Consider the following 13,265-nt stretch of genomic DNA (forward strand, 5'->3'; position numbering starts at 1 on the left):
AAGAGAGAGATAGTAAACGCATTCAAGCAGTACAAAAATGAAGTTGAAACGCAACTTAATAAGAAAATCAAAATGATAAGAAGTGATAGGGGTGGTGAATATGAATCTCTTTTGAACAAATATGTTTAGAATATGGATTATTCATCAAACAACGGCCCCTTAACGCCCCAATCCAATGGGAATTGCAGAAAGAAAGAATCGTTCATTAAAGGAGATGATGAACACATTATTGATAAGTTCTAGTTTGCCACAGAACTTGTGGGGGGAAGCCATTCTTTTACGGCTAGCCGAATACTAAATCGAGTACCCATAGCAAAACACAATCCATTCCATATGAAAAATGGAGAGGAAGGAAGCCCAACTTGAATTATTTTAAAGTGTGGGGGTGTTTTGGCAAAAGTGCAAGTTCCTAAACCCAAAAGGGTAAAAATAGGACCGAAAACCGTTGATTTGTGTTTTCATAGGATATGCAACTAATAGTAAGCATATCGATTTCTGGTTCATAAATAGAAAATCCGCGACATTCATAATAATACGGTTATAGAATCAGATAATGCTGAGTTCTTTGAAAATATATATCCGTATAAAAGGAATGTGAGTCGATTGTGAAGGATCTAAACGACCTCGGAAGAACAAAAGAAAGTACACTTAACCAAGAAGATCCAAGACGTAGTAAACGTCAAAGAACGTCTACTTCATTTGGACCAAGATTTTGTGACTTTCTTATTGGAAAATGAGCCTCAAACATTTAAAGAAGCTATGTCTTCTTCGGAATCATTGTTATGGAAAGAGGCGGTCAATAGTGAAATAGAATCCATACTAAACAACCATACATGGGAATTGGTTGATCTTCCTCCTGGAACAAACTGTTGGGATCTAATGGATCTTTAAGAGGAAAATAAAGATGATGGTACTATTGACAAGTATAAGGCAAGACTTGTGGCCAAAGGGTATAGACAACGAGAAGGTCTTGTTACTTTGATACATACTCTCCAGTTACAAGAATTACATCCATACGAACGTTAGTAGCGTTAGCTGCAGTTTTGGTCTTGAAATTCATCAAATGGATGTTAAGACGGCTTCTTAAATGGAGAGTTGGAGGAAGAAATTTACATGGAACAACCTGAAGGGTTTGTGGTTCAGGTAAAGAAAAGAAGGTCTGTAGACTTGTTAAGTCCCTTACGGATTAAAACAAGCACCCAAACAATGGCATGCTAAATTTGACCAAACAATGTTGTCAAATGGATTTAGATAAATGAATGTGATAAATGTGTGTACATTAAAAATGTTCCAATCACATAGTCATTGTTTGCTTATATGTGGATGATATGCTCATAATGAGTAATGACATTGCTAACATAAATGCTACTAAGCGTATGCTAACTAGCAAGTTTGATATGAAAGACTTGGGAGTTGCTTGATTTAATTCTGGAATTAGATTCCATAAGACTTCTCAAGGTCTAGCATTATCAACAAATCTCATTACATTAAGACAGTTACTTGAAAAATTCAAGTACTTTGGGCTTTAAAATTGGCAAAGCTCCAATTGAATGTGAATCTTGCATTAGCAAAGACAAAAGGCCAGAGCATATCACAATTGGATTATGCTCGTGTGTTGGGTTTCTTAATGTACATCATGAATTGTACACGACCAGATATAGCTTTATGCTATAAAGTAAATTGAGTCGATATAGAGCAATCCAGGCCAATCTCATTGGATGGCCATGAAACGAGTTTTGGGGTTGTGACTTTGCTTTGCATTACAATAAATATCCTGCGGTCATTGAGGATACTGGTGATGCAAATTGGAATCACCGGATCAACTGAATTCCAAGTCCACAAGTGGATATGTATTCACTATTGGTGGAGGAGCGATATCTTGGAAGTCATCCAAACAAACTTGTATTGCCCGCTCTACAATGGAGGCTGAGTTCATAGCCTTGGATAAAGCCGGTGGAAGAAGTTGAATGGCTCCAGAATTTTTCTTGGAAGATATCTCATTTTGGCCCAAACCGTTGGCACCAATATGCATACATTGTGATATTTCAAGCGGCAATTGGAAGGGCTGGGAGCGTTATGTATAACGGTAAGTCTCGCCATATACGACGAAGACATAAACCGTTAGACAATTACTCTCTAGAGGAATTATCACGATTGACTATGTAAAGTCAAGTGATAATGTGTCGGATCCACTTACAAAAGGCCTAACTAGAGAGGTAGTTGAGAAGTCATCAAAGGGAATGGACTGTGGCCGAGACAAGTCATAGTGGGCGGTAACTTACCTAGAAGACTGGAGATCCCAAGATCTAGGTTTCAAAGAGATCAAACAAAGTCATTTATGACGGTTCAACATTGTCAACTAAACTTTTGGTCCATTCTCGTGATGAGACAATGTTCAGTACAAGGATAAAGCATTAAGGCTTTTTTAATGATTTCTAAATTTGATACAGGGTATATCAAATAGTGTATCTACGGGATGACACGTTTAGGAATCACCTTTGTAAGTGTGAAGTGTTGCCGCTTCAAGAGAAACACAGCAAGGCCAGTTCTCTACGCACTTATGAAACCAGGCGGTGTTCATGGCTGAAATGAACACAACAATGAGAACAAAGACGGTTAAGGGTTGGTTGTGTGACTTGTGGTTGTCTAGGTATCACTAAAGTTCGACGGTTCAAAGATATAAATCTACGATTGATCGAGTATAATCCGACATAAGTTCACTACGGAAAGTTCAAAGGGAAACCTACTATCCAGATGCAATTAATCCTTACTTGTGAATCACACAGTTTTCATGCCATACTTCCGTGATATAGCCATTCCCCATTCATGTGGGGGATTGTTGGATTTTTAAGGTATTTAATTAATATATTAAATACTTAAAAGAGGGTGAATGGGAAATGGAGGGAAATGAAATTTTTGAGTGAAATTTTAAGTTCCCCCTCCCTTGGCAAATGGGCATTGTCCCATATTGGAAGAGGAAGAGGTTTTTTATGGGTATATAAGCAATTGCTCTTCTTCTAGCTCTTAAAGAGTTGAGAAGAAGGCAAGCCTCGCGCCGTCGTCGTCGTCGCTCGCTCGGCTCGGCCTCGGCTTCGGCTACGGCTACGGCTTCGGCTTCGGCTTCGGCTTCGGATTCGGATTCGGATTCGGATTTGGATTTGATCGATTGATTGATTAACTTTTTGGACCAAATTTATTTGTTAATAGTAAAATATTAACAGAAATGTTATTAAATATTTGGTTTAATAACAAAATATTAATATTAAATATTAATATTAAATCCAATCCGTTTTTCTGTTTTGGTAACAGAAAAGTAACTACCCTCTTCAATTTTTCCTCTTTATTTTCCCTCTTTATTATTGAGTAAATGGCCATTTATGTAATGGCATTTATGTTGTGGGCGTTTTGCATAAACAGCCATTCTGAAGAGACCCAACTTTGGCTATAAATACAATACTATTCTGCTCAGAATTTTAACTACAATTTTCTGAGTTTCCTCTCCTTCTTCTGCATACTTTTAGCATCAAAACAAAGCAAAAAGTAAGTGTGATTTGCTACCGAACTTTGTGTTCGCTGAAACACTGGGGTTTGAAGTACCACTACACCAGTGTGTAATTCGTTCTATCCTGGGAGGAAATAATCCATAACCTTGGGTACTAGGAGGGGATTAAATTCCTTAAGGAAACACTGTGAATTCAGTGGGCTCGAATTGGTTTATGTCATTTCTGTTTATATTCATTACTGTTTATATTCATTTATATTTCCAGAATTTATTTTACAAATACAGTGTAATAAAAGATTTTCTACTATTCCATTGGTCTATCTTGTGATGTTCATTATTCATTTTGTCAAACTCGAGCAAACTGCTGCTGCTCACTGTTGATTTCTTATTCGCTGTTGTTTCTTGCTTCCCAGGTATTTTTCCATCTACGAGCAACAATGTGAATGCTGATTATGTAATTCGAGTGGACATTTCATGGAATACAAGATGTTTTTGCCTTGGCTTTTCTTTGTTTTTCTTACTATTTAATTCCATGTAGTAGATCTGTAATAGTAAGTGTCAAATGAGCTGTTGCAGGGGTATTGTGAAATTGGGTTTGTATTTGGAGTTAATCGCTTGGTTTCGACGCTAAATAGCAAGTTTGGAAGGTGTATGATCAGGTTTTTGTAGGTGTTTTGTTGCTGGTTGTTTGTTATAGTTTGAATGAATGGGGGACAGCTTTGGTGGGGTTTAAGACCCTGTGTAGGTGTGCAAATTGTCTTCCTGAAAATTGCTAGAGACTTGGCTCATTATTTGCTTCTTTTATTGTTTGAAAATTAAAGAACATGTGGGTGTATTTCCTTTGCTCCGTCCTTGGTTTTAGACTGATTCCCTCTGTTTGTTACTTGTTGGGATCTCATTAGTTTTGTTTAAATTGGTTAATTTCGCTATACTATCTTAAGCTCATTCCTTAAGGCCCAAACAAGAGAAGAGGAAATCGTGATAGTTAAGATTTTGTTTCATAAGCTTAGTTCTGATTTGAATTCCCAAAAATAAATTTGCTCCAGAAGTACACATTAGGATATGTTGTTAGTTGGATATTTTGCTTCCTATTCCATAAAGTTTGCGTTGTACGAAATGTTGTGGCTTGAGTAAATATTTCTTGGTGAGCATTGCTGTTGGTACGTGGGGTTATGGAAATTGAATAAAGGTCTCCTTATCAATATAACTCCCTTTGTTATGTAACTTCTGAAGCGGCAGGGGCGGGGTTCATTACAGGCTCTTGGGTGTCCTTTGCTTACTAAAGTTGGATTCGATAAAATAGGTTCGGATATTGGCTACTTGTTGAAACCATTCATCTTGGAATCAGTTGGTCTTTAATGCAACTCTCTTTAGTGATAGACGGGATCCAACTTTGGTCTTGAATTAATCCCTTATAAGATTTGTTCCTTAATTATTGAATTCTTTAAAGGTAGACTGGAGGTGTGCCATATTAGACGGGACATAGATTATGGCCCTCCTAAGCTTAGCTTGAATACCTTTTTTAATTTAAAATTGAGGTGCGCCATGCCAAACAAAAATGACAATTGCGTGGTCCTCATTTAATTATTTTTTTTATAAAAATCCTTAGAATCCGAGGCGTGCCACTTAGTGAAATTCTCGTGGCCCTCGCAAAATTGCAAACGCGAAATTGCATTAGGCGCGTTAGTTTAATAATCAATTTCCTTAAACTCGGGTGCATATTTATTTGACCCAAATCCAAATCAACGTTAGATAAAATGCGTTGCGAACTGCGGGTGCATTTATGTGACGCGGTTCAAAACATATTTCAAATAACGTTACAATCTTCCTTTAGTTAAATAAATAAAAGCGGTTAAAAAGTTAAAATTTGCACATAGGTTCATAATTGTTTAAAATCAGATAATTAAGCCGAATATAACAGTTGAGCGACCGTGCTGGAACCACGAAACTCGGGAATGCCTAACACCTTCTCCTGGGTTAACAGAATTCCTTACCGGGATTTCTGGTTCGCGGACTGTTAAATAGAGTCAATCTTTTCCTCGATTCGGGATTCGACCGGTGACTTGGGACACCATAAATCTCACAAGTGGCGACTCTGAATCTTTTGATATAAATAAATCCCGTTTCTATTGTCCTTTAATTGGAAAAACTCCCTTTATTATACCCTTCCTGGGGTGTAGGAAAAAGGAGGTGTGACAGCTCTGGCGACTCTGCTGGGGAAAAGAACCCAGAACTTCTGGTTTAGGGTTCAAGAATTCGAGCTTAGAATAATTGTTATAATTGGCTTGTTTTATCTGATTGGTACATGTTTGGGCTTAATGTGCAAAATGTTGCTTTTTACCGCTTTGATATTATCTGAAACTGTATATAAACTGCTACGAAATCCTTCTCTTCTCATCTTCGGGGATGTGCTCGCTGGTCGAGACTCCCTGTTCTCTTAGTGTCATACCTTGAAATAAGAAAGAGGATCGGACAAGTTACTAAGCCGGATGGCCTTTTGGTTCCCGGTACGTAGTCCCCTCCTCGACTCGAGTTGTTCGCTCGGGTACACAAGTCTAGAACAAATACACGGGTTTTGGAACCTAGAATAACTCAGCCTCATGCCGGATCCCTAGTAGGAACGTTTGTTTGTATCATGTGCATTTGACTTTCGAAACTCAACACAGGGGTTGGGTCTGTCTAGGACAGGTGTACCTGAAATGAAAAGACCATCTTGTTGTATCATATGTGCTACATGTTGCATTTATTCAAGGGTAAAAGGGTCATTTGGCGGACCAATGATAGTTGAGGGCAAATGAAAAAAAAGAAAAAAAAAAGAGGGTGAAGTGTGAAGATGAAGCAAGTGGGGCCCAGTTATAATTTTCTTTCACACTTTTTCAAGAAAAAAATGGAAATCAAAAATTAAAAAAAAAGATTTTGCACTTTTTCGTCATTTTCCATAAATCAGAAAATCAAAAAAAAGGAAAAAAAAATCCAAAAAGATTTTGCATGTTTCATTGTTTTTCAAGAAAAAGCAAAAAAAATATGTTTTCTCTAAATTAGTTATTTTTTTTTAATTCTCGCCCGTATCCAATATGCCCGAACTACGCATACCTGATTCTCGTCTTTCGGGGCGTGATACGTAGGCAACCCACGTAGGGTCCGGTCTTCCTAGTAAATCGTAGGTTCTTGGCTTTGCGGGGTCTTAGTCAAATTTTGCACTTCTAGCCACATTTTCGCTACATAAGTCATTTTGCGAAAAATAGCCTCAATCATGTCTTGCATGTATCTAATAGGGAGTATTTTTGTCTCACCTTGTGTTGGTTTGAGTTTTTTCATACAGGTGGATCTACTTACCGGAGTTTGGGCATGACAGACGCCCCGGGACTATCCAGTCAGGATCACAAATTCAGGAGTTTGCTTGAGGAGATTTTCTTTATGTTTTTAGTCTGTTCTTTTTTTTCTTCATCTTTTACCTTCTAGTTTTGTACAGTAATGTCGAGTCTTTTAGGTGATGTTAAAGTTTTTCATAGGCTATTAAGTTTGTTGATTCTTTTGTTATGGTATTTCCTATTTTGTATTTGAAAAAAAAAGATGTGTAATAACTCAAAAATCCAAAAAAAAAAAGAGATGTTGCATGCTATATTTCCGTTAGAGGTTTTTTTTAGAATATTAATTCTAGGAATTAAAAAAAATTATTTGAGGCGGTTTTTCCTTTAGGCAATGAATATCTAGGATTTAAAATAAAAATTGCTTTTATATTTCCTTTTAGTACATTAAGACAAAAAAAATCAAAAAAAAAGAGAATTTTCTTTTAGTACTTCTTTAAAAGCTTTCTTTAAGATGTTAATTCCAAAATCCAAAAAGATTTTCTTTTGAAATTAGTAAAAAGTGAAAAAAAAATTCTTTTTATTTTCATTAGAACTTTAGGATATTGTACATAAAAAAGAAGCATACTTTATCTTTTGTTTATCTTTAAAGTTTTTCTTTAGGTAATCAAAAACTGAAATCCAAAAATATCTTTTATCTTGTTCATTTCTCGCTTCGAAATCTTTCTTCAGGGATATTAAATGAAAATTCAAAATATTTTCCTGTGGTTTATTGTTTAGATTTCCTTCCTAAAAAAAATCAAAAAATATTTTTCTCTTGTAGAGTTTTTTCCTTATTAAGTTCCCACTGAGTGTTTGTTTCAAAAAGAAGAAAAAAAAAGAACAAAAGTATTTGCTCGTTAAGCTTGAGTTTAGAATAGGTCATAGATCGTTGAAGCTAGAAAAGTCAAAAAAAAAAAGGGGGGGGGGGGGGGGGTTGCTTCTTTTATTTCTCTTTTCTCATCAGAGTAGTCATTAAGGTAAAAAAAAAAAAGAAAAAAAAGGAGAATGTCAGTTTGTTTGCTTTATTCTCGATTTTCCCGAACTGCGCAAAGATCTGATTCATGCGCCGTCATGATACGTAGGCAACCTACATAGGGTTGATCGAATCATTTTGTTTTTTAAAAAGAAAAAGAAAAAAAAGGAAAAAAAAACAAAAACAAAAAAAAAAGGGTGAAATCATGGGATGTGAGAAATGAGAGGAAAGAAAAGAGTGATAATTAGAAGGGAAAAGGCGAAGGAAAATGAGCAAGCAAGTGCTAGAAAAGCAAAGAAAAGAGAGGTTGAAATGAACAAATTGGGATGATGCCAACTAACCTTTGTACCCTCGAAGTCATTTTAGAACCAATAACTGTGGCTAGGTGCATTGCACATAAAGTGAGATTATCTTATGTTAAATGCCCTAACGCTAACGTGATGGCTTCATTTTGTTATATTCATAGCAGAAGGGTGGTTGGTTTGTGGTTTTTAAAGTGGTAACTCTTCTCTACAACACAAAGTCAAAAGGCAATGGCAGACAACAACAGAATTGAGTTGGTTGATACCGGTTCCCGAAAGCAGTTGGTTGAACAGGACACTGGCTTGGCTTATAAGGTAAGGATGTTAAGACAACACATGATGGACATGTATCAGGCCTGGATGGATGAGAAGGCACCACCCCCGCCACCACCTGTCTTTTTAGATGCTACCTTTACCCAAACTTTGGCACTTCCCAACCACCCCGGTATCTCCACCACTCCTCCTCCAATTACCTCTCCCCAAAATTGCCCTCCTAATATATCTACTACTTCCAACAATGAATACCCACTCAAAGCTCATGATGCCCAATATTACTCCTCAGAGGTTGCCCACAAGGTTCCCTACTCATACAAACAGGGCCCGCGGGATGAGTTTCATGCTGAAAATGAAAAGGTTACAGGAAAAGAAGGGCGAGATGTGATATCCGGGAAGCTAAAAAGTATTGAACAGTCTTTAAAGAACATGCAAGGGACGGGAGACCAGGTTAACATATCTTACAAAGAGTTGTGCATGTTCCCTGACGTTCGCTTGCCCGCGGGGTTTAAAGTGCCAAAGTTTGACTTGTATGATAGGGGTGGAGATCCGGTAGCCCATCTGAGGGGTTATCGCAGTAAAATGAGAAGGGTTGGCGAGAAAGATGATTTGTTGTTGGCATATTTCAGTAAGAGCTTGACTGGGGCAACTTTGGAATGGCATAATCGTCAAGATGTCGGTAAGTGTCCTACATTGGGTGACATGGCTCAAGATTTTGTGCGACACTTTCAGTACAATATAGACATCGTCCCAGACCGCTCCTCCCTATCTCAGATTGAAAAGAAACCCAAGGAAAGTTTTAGGAAATTTTGGTTCAGATGGAACGAAGAAGTTGCTCGGGACAGTCCTCCCATTGATAGACGTCGTAGTAGTGACATTTAATAAATTTCTTAATTCGTTTCAATAGGCACAAATGTAGTAATTTCTCAAAGTACTACAAATAATTGATTGTCATAATTTTGGATTCGCTTGCGAGGCACAATTATGATAATTTAATAATTTTTATTTCGATCACGCATTCGCTGCGTAGAGTAGATATAACAACATAATATTATTCAAATCATTCTTTAATAATCCTAATAATCAACAATAAAATGGACCTAGGCAAACATGAAAATCAACTAAAGTATAGTTTTATTTAAAGCCAAATGTAGTCAATAAAGCGACCGTGCTAGAACCACGGGACTCGGGGAATGCCTTACACCTTCTCCCCGGTCAACAAAATTCCTTACCCGAACTTTGTTTTGGCGGACCGATATAAAAGAGTCAAATCTTCCTTTGAATAGGATTCAAATAAAAGGTGACTTGGAACTCCCAAAATATCAATTCCAAGTGGCGACTCTGTAAACAAAATAATCCGTATTTCAAAATTGTCACTTTAATTGGAAAAACTCTTTAACCCACAAATCCATAATACAACCCATATATATATCTTTCGATGGGAAAAAGGGGTGTGACACTCGTCACCAAAGATCTCCCGTCTTCCTCTTCTTCGGAGTCCACTTCCTCAATAGCTTTTCTTTTTGTAGAAGAAGAACCCAAGATTATTTCTTGAGCTCTTTCTACAGAGATACGGGTTGATCCCGAAGAGACGCGGGAGGCCGCAACTGCCTCGGCAGTAACTCCTCGAATAGCAAATCCTGATAAAAAAAGGATTGAAATTAGAGCTATAAAAAGAAACATATACATGAAAGAGGAAATAAAATAGAAGCTCTTACCATGAGTTTTTACTTTCCAACCAAAACGGTTAGAAAGCGTCTTCCAAGACCTACCATCCTTAGTGCGGTCTTCAGCAACTTGTCTACCCAACCACGAAAATTGGGAACATCTTCCACAACTCCCATAGTTGCTAAAGAAAAAGAGAAAAGCAAAATTAGAAAAATTGATAAACTTGAAGGAAAAAGGCACGAGAAGAATAAAAGACTTACGTGCAAAATTCCACTTCTCAGGGAAGGGAACATTATCTTCACCCACTAAACCAACAGTGGGGCACCAACAATCCGGGCATACCAGCCACGGTCCTTGTCATCCTCAAGGCTCACCAAAACCCTCTTGCTCCTGGCTACTAGTATAAAAATACCATTACGAAAAAGCCTAGGGGAGTAAAGATGAATTAAGTGAGGGAAAGTAAAGGGAACCTCAGCTTTATTGGTTAAATGCCTCAAACATGCAACAACCCTCCATATGATTGGGCCAATTCGACCCAAACAGACATTGAAAAAATGACAAAATTCAAGAATGACTGGGTCAATAACTGGTTTGAACCCTAAGGTGAAAGGGTATGTATAAACAAAAGAGAATCCAGTTAAATAAGATGTGATTCTTTGATTTAGATTAGGAATAATGATAGGAAAATCATTTCTCCAATGGTAATCTTTACGAACTACAGGAGTCAAAACTTCTGTAATTTGAGTGGGATAGGCATCAGCACGATCTAAAGCAGAAACTTGATTCCTAAGAGATTCCCTGTCATGGTAAAAAGATAGTTCCGTAGGGACTATCTCTTCTACTAAAGGCTCACGTACTGGTTCAGAAGGTTCTTTACCCATAGAAGAAGATTTTTGAGAAAGGGACCCTCTGGTTCTAGAAGAAGGTCCAGAACTAGGAGATAAAACAGAAGAGTCTCGTGTAGATCCCGAATTATGATGCCTACCTCCCTTTCTGCCCCTACTAGGAGCATTGGGGAAGGTATCAACAATGGGAACTCTCCTAAGGTTAGGGTTCGATGAAGACATAGTGAAGAAGGATGATACGAGGAAGAAGCAAACGGAGATTTGAGAAATAAAGTGTTCAGTAAACTTTATGGGGTAGAAGACAAAGAAAGAAGTTATATTTATATTGATAAGCAACCGCCAAGGGAAAAAGTGTAGTAATGGAAGGGCTATAATAATGAAAACTGACGATTCGTGTACAGTGAAGCCGTAAAAAAAGCCTTAAAAAGGGCTGCAAAACTGCAGAACCAATGGGGAAGTAACACGTGTGAAGAGCATTAAATTGAAGTGACAATTGAAGTGTCAATTCAGTCATAGCATTAATGGTGACAAAAATTCTTGCTTTAATGAAATCCACTTCCCAAATATTCAACTGATGAATAAATGGTAAGTGGGGGGACTATCTGTATCGGGAAAAATTGAGTTTATATATTAAAGTGGTATGAAGATGACGTGTCGTGACACGTGGACTGGTCAAATGGTCAAATAGTTACAACTAGCCAAGAGGCACGAGTAGCAACGGATACGAGCAAAGGCAAAGGAAGAGGCACGGGCGGTTATTCAAAGAAATCAGCGCCCGTACCTACTCAAGACATTTAAGTTCGAGAATCAAGAAGAATCAAGGGAATGAATCTGACAGCACATAAGAGTCTAAATACAGTATTTAATGAGCATTAAACACTAGAAACGTTAGAGAATCTGTATTAAATATAATGATTATGTAACGTAGCATTCAATGTCATTAATTATCCATAATAGCCTTATTATAACAAAGGCAAGGTACATATCTCCAAAATTACTATAAAAGGGAGAGGACTGAACATTTGTAGGGACACGAAACACTATCTGAATATACATTGGTTTACTTGCTTTTCTTCTGATTATATTACTTCCAGCTAAATTACTTTCTTTATATATTTTTTCGATTATCAGTAACCCGTATTCTTCTACATTCTAGCTTTGACTAAAATTCTATTTTTTGGTTAAACAATGTATAGTATACATCGTTTATAAATAATCAGTGTATATATTTTGTGCATTTGACAACAAATATAATTTTTGACCGATCAGTTAAATGTGTAACTTGCCCAATTTTATTCACAAGACCAATCAAATTTGGGTGAAATTCAAAAATAGCCAGATTTACAACTGGTCGTTCAAAAATAGCCAGTTTCAAAAGTAATCGAAATTTAGCCACTTTTCATGTAAAGATAAATCTGAGCGAAAACACTGTTCAAAACCCGGAAAATACGCCAGCATATTATACTGGAGTTCCAAGATAAGTATGCTGGAACTCCAGCATAATATGATGGAGTTCCAGCATAAGTACAGTAGAACTCCAGCATAATATACTGTTCTTCTATAGATAGGTTGTGATGCAAAATTCTATATTTAATCACTTGTACTACTAATATCATGGATAATCTTTAGTTTCGTCATCGTCAATTATTAGTTAATAGTTCAAAAATTCAAATTGCTATCTTATTAATAACGTTTGACTCAAAAGAGAAAAGGAGATCGTACTTATAGACTTTATTTCCTTAACAAATTTGACCAATGTAACAAGGGAGAAATTCAAAAATGGTGAAATCTATAAGTGGTCATTCAAAAATAGTCATAATTTTAAAAGTAATCGAAATTTAGCTACTTTTCATATAAAGATAAATCTAAACGAAAACACTGTTCAAAATCCGAAAAAATACTCCAGCATAAGTATATCGGTCCAGCACAATATACTGGAACTTTTCGCGTGTTGGAGTTCCAGCATAATATGCTGGAAGTTCATACACATGTGCACCGATCTCCAGTATATTATGCTAGAACTTTTCGTGTTGCGGCAAAATAGTGGCTACTTTTCAATGACTTTGCAAACGTTGGCTATTTTTGAATGACCACTTCGAAAACTGGCTAGTCTGTGCTATTTTTACATGTAACAAATGCAAAACACCAAAACCCCACATATACCCCCCAAAAAAAAATCTGTACCAATTATACAAGTGGTCATATATTGCTAAGGATTTTGTTAAGTGGTGTCAAAATACAAAAAATTAAACACACAAAAGACTCAGGAGATTCAACATATAATATATATATATATATATATATATATATATATATATATATATATATATATATATATATATATATATATAT

This window comes from Nicotiana attenuata, unplaced genomic scaffold, assembly GCF_001879085.1.
Source record: "Nicotiana attenuata strain UT unplaced genomic scaffold, NIATTr2, whole genome shotgun sequence".
NCBI lineage: Eukaryota > Viridiplantae > Streptophyta > Magnoliopsida > Solanales > Solanaceae > Nicotiana > Nicotiana attenuata.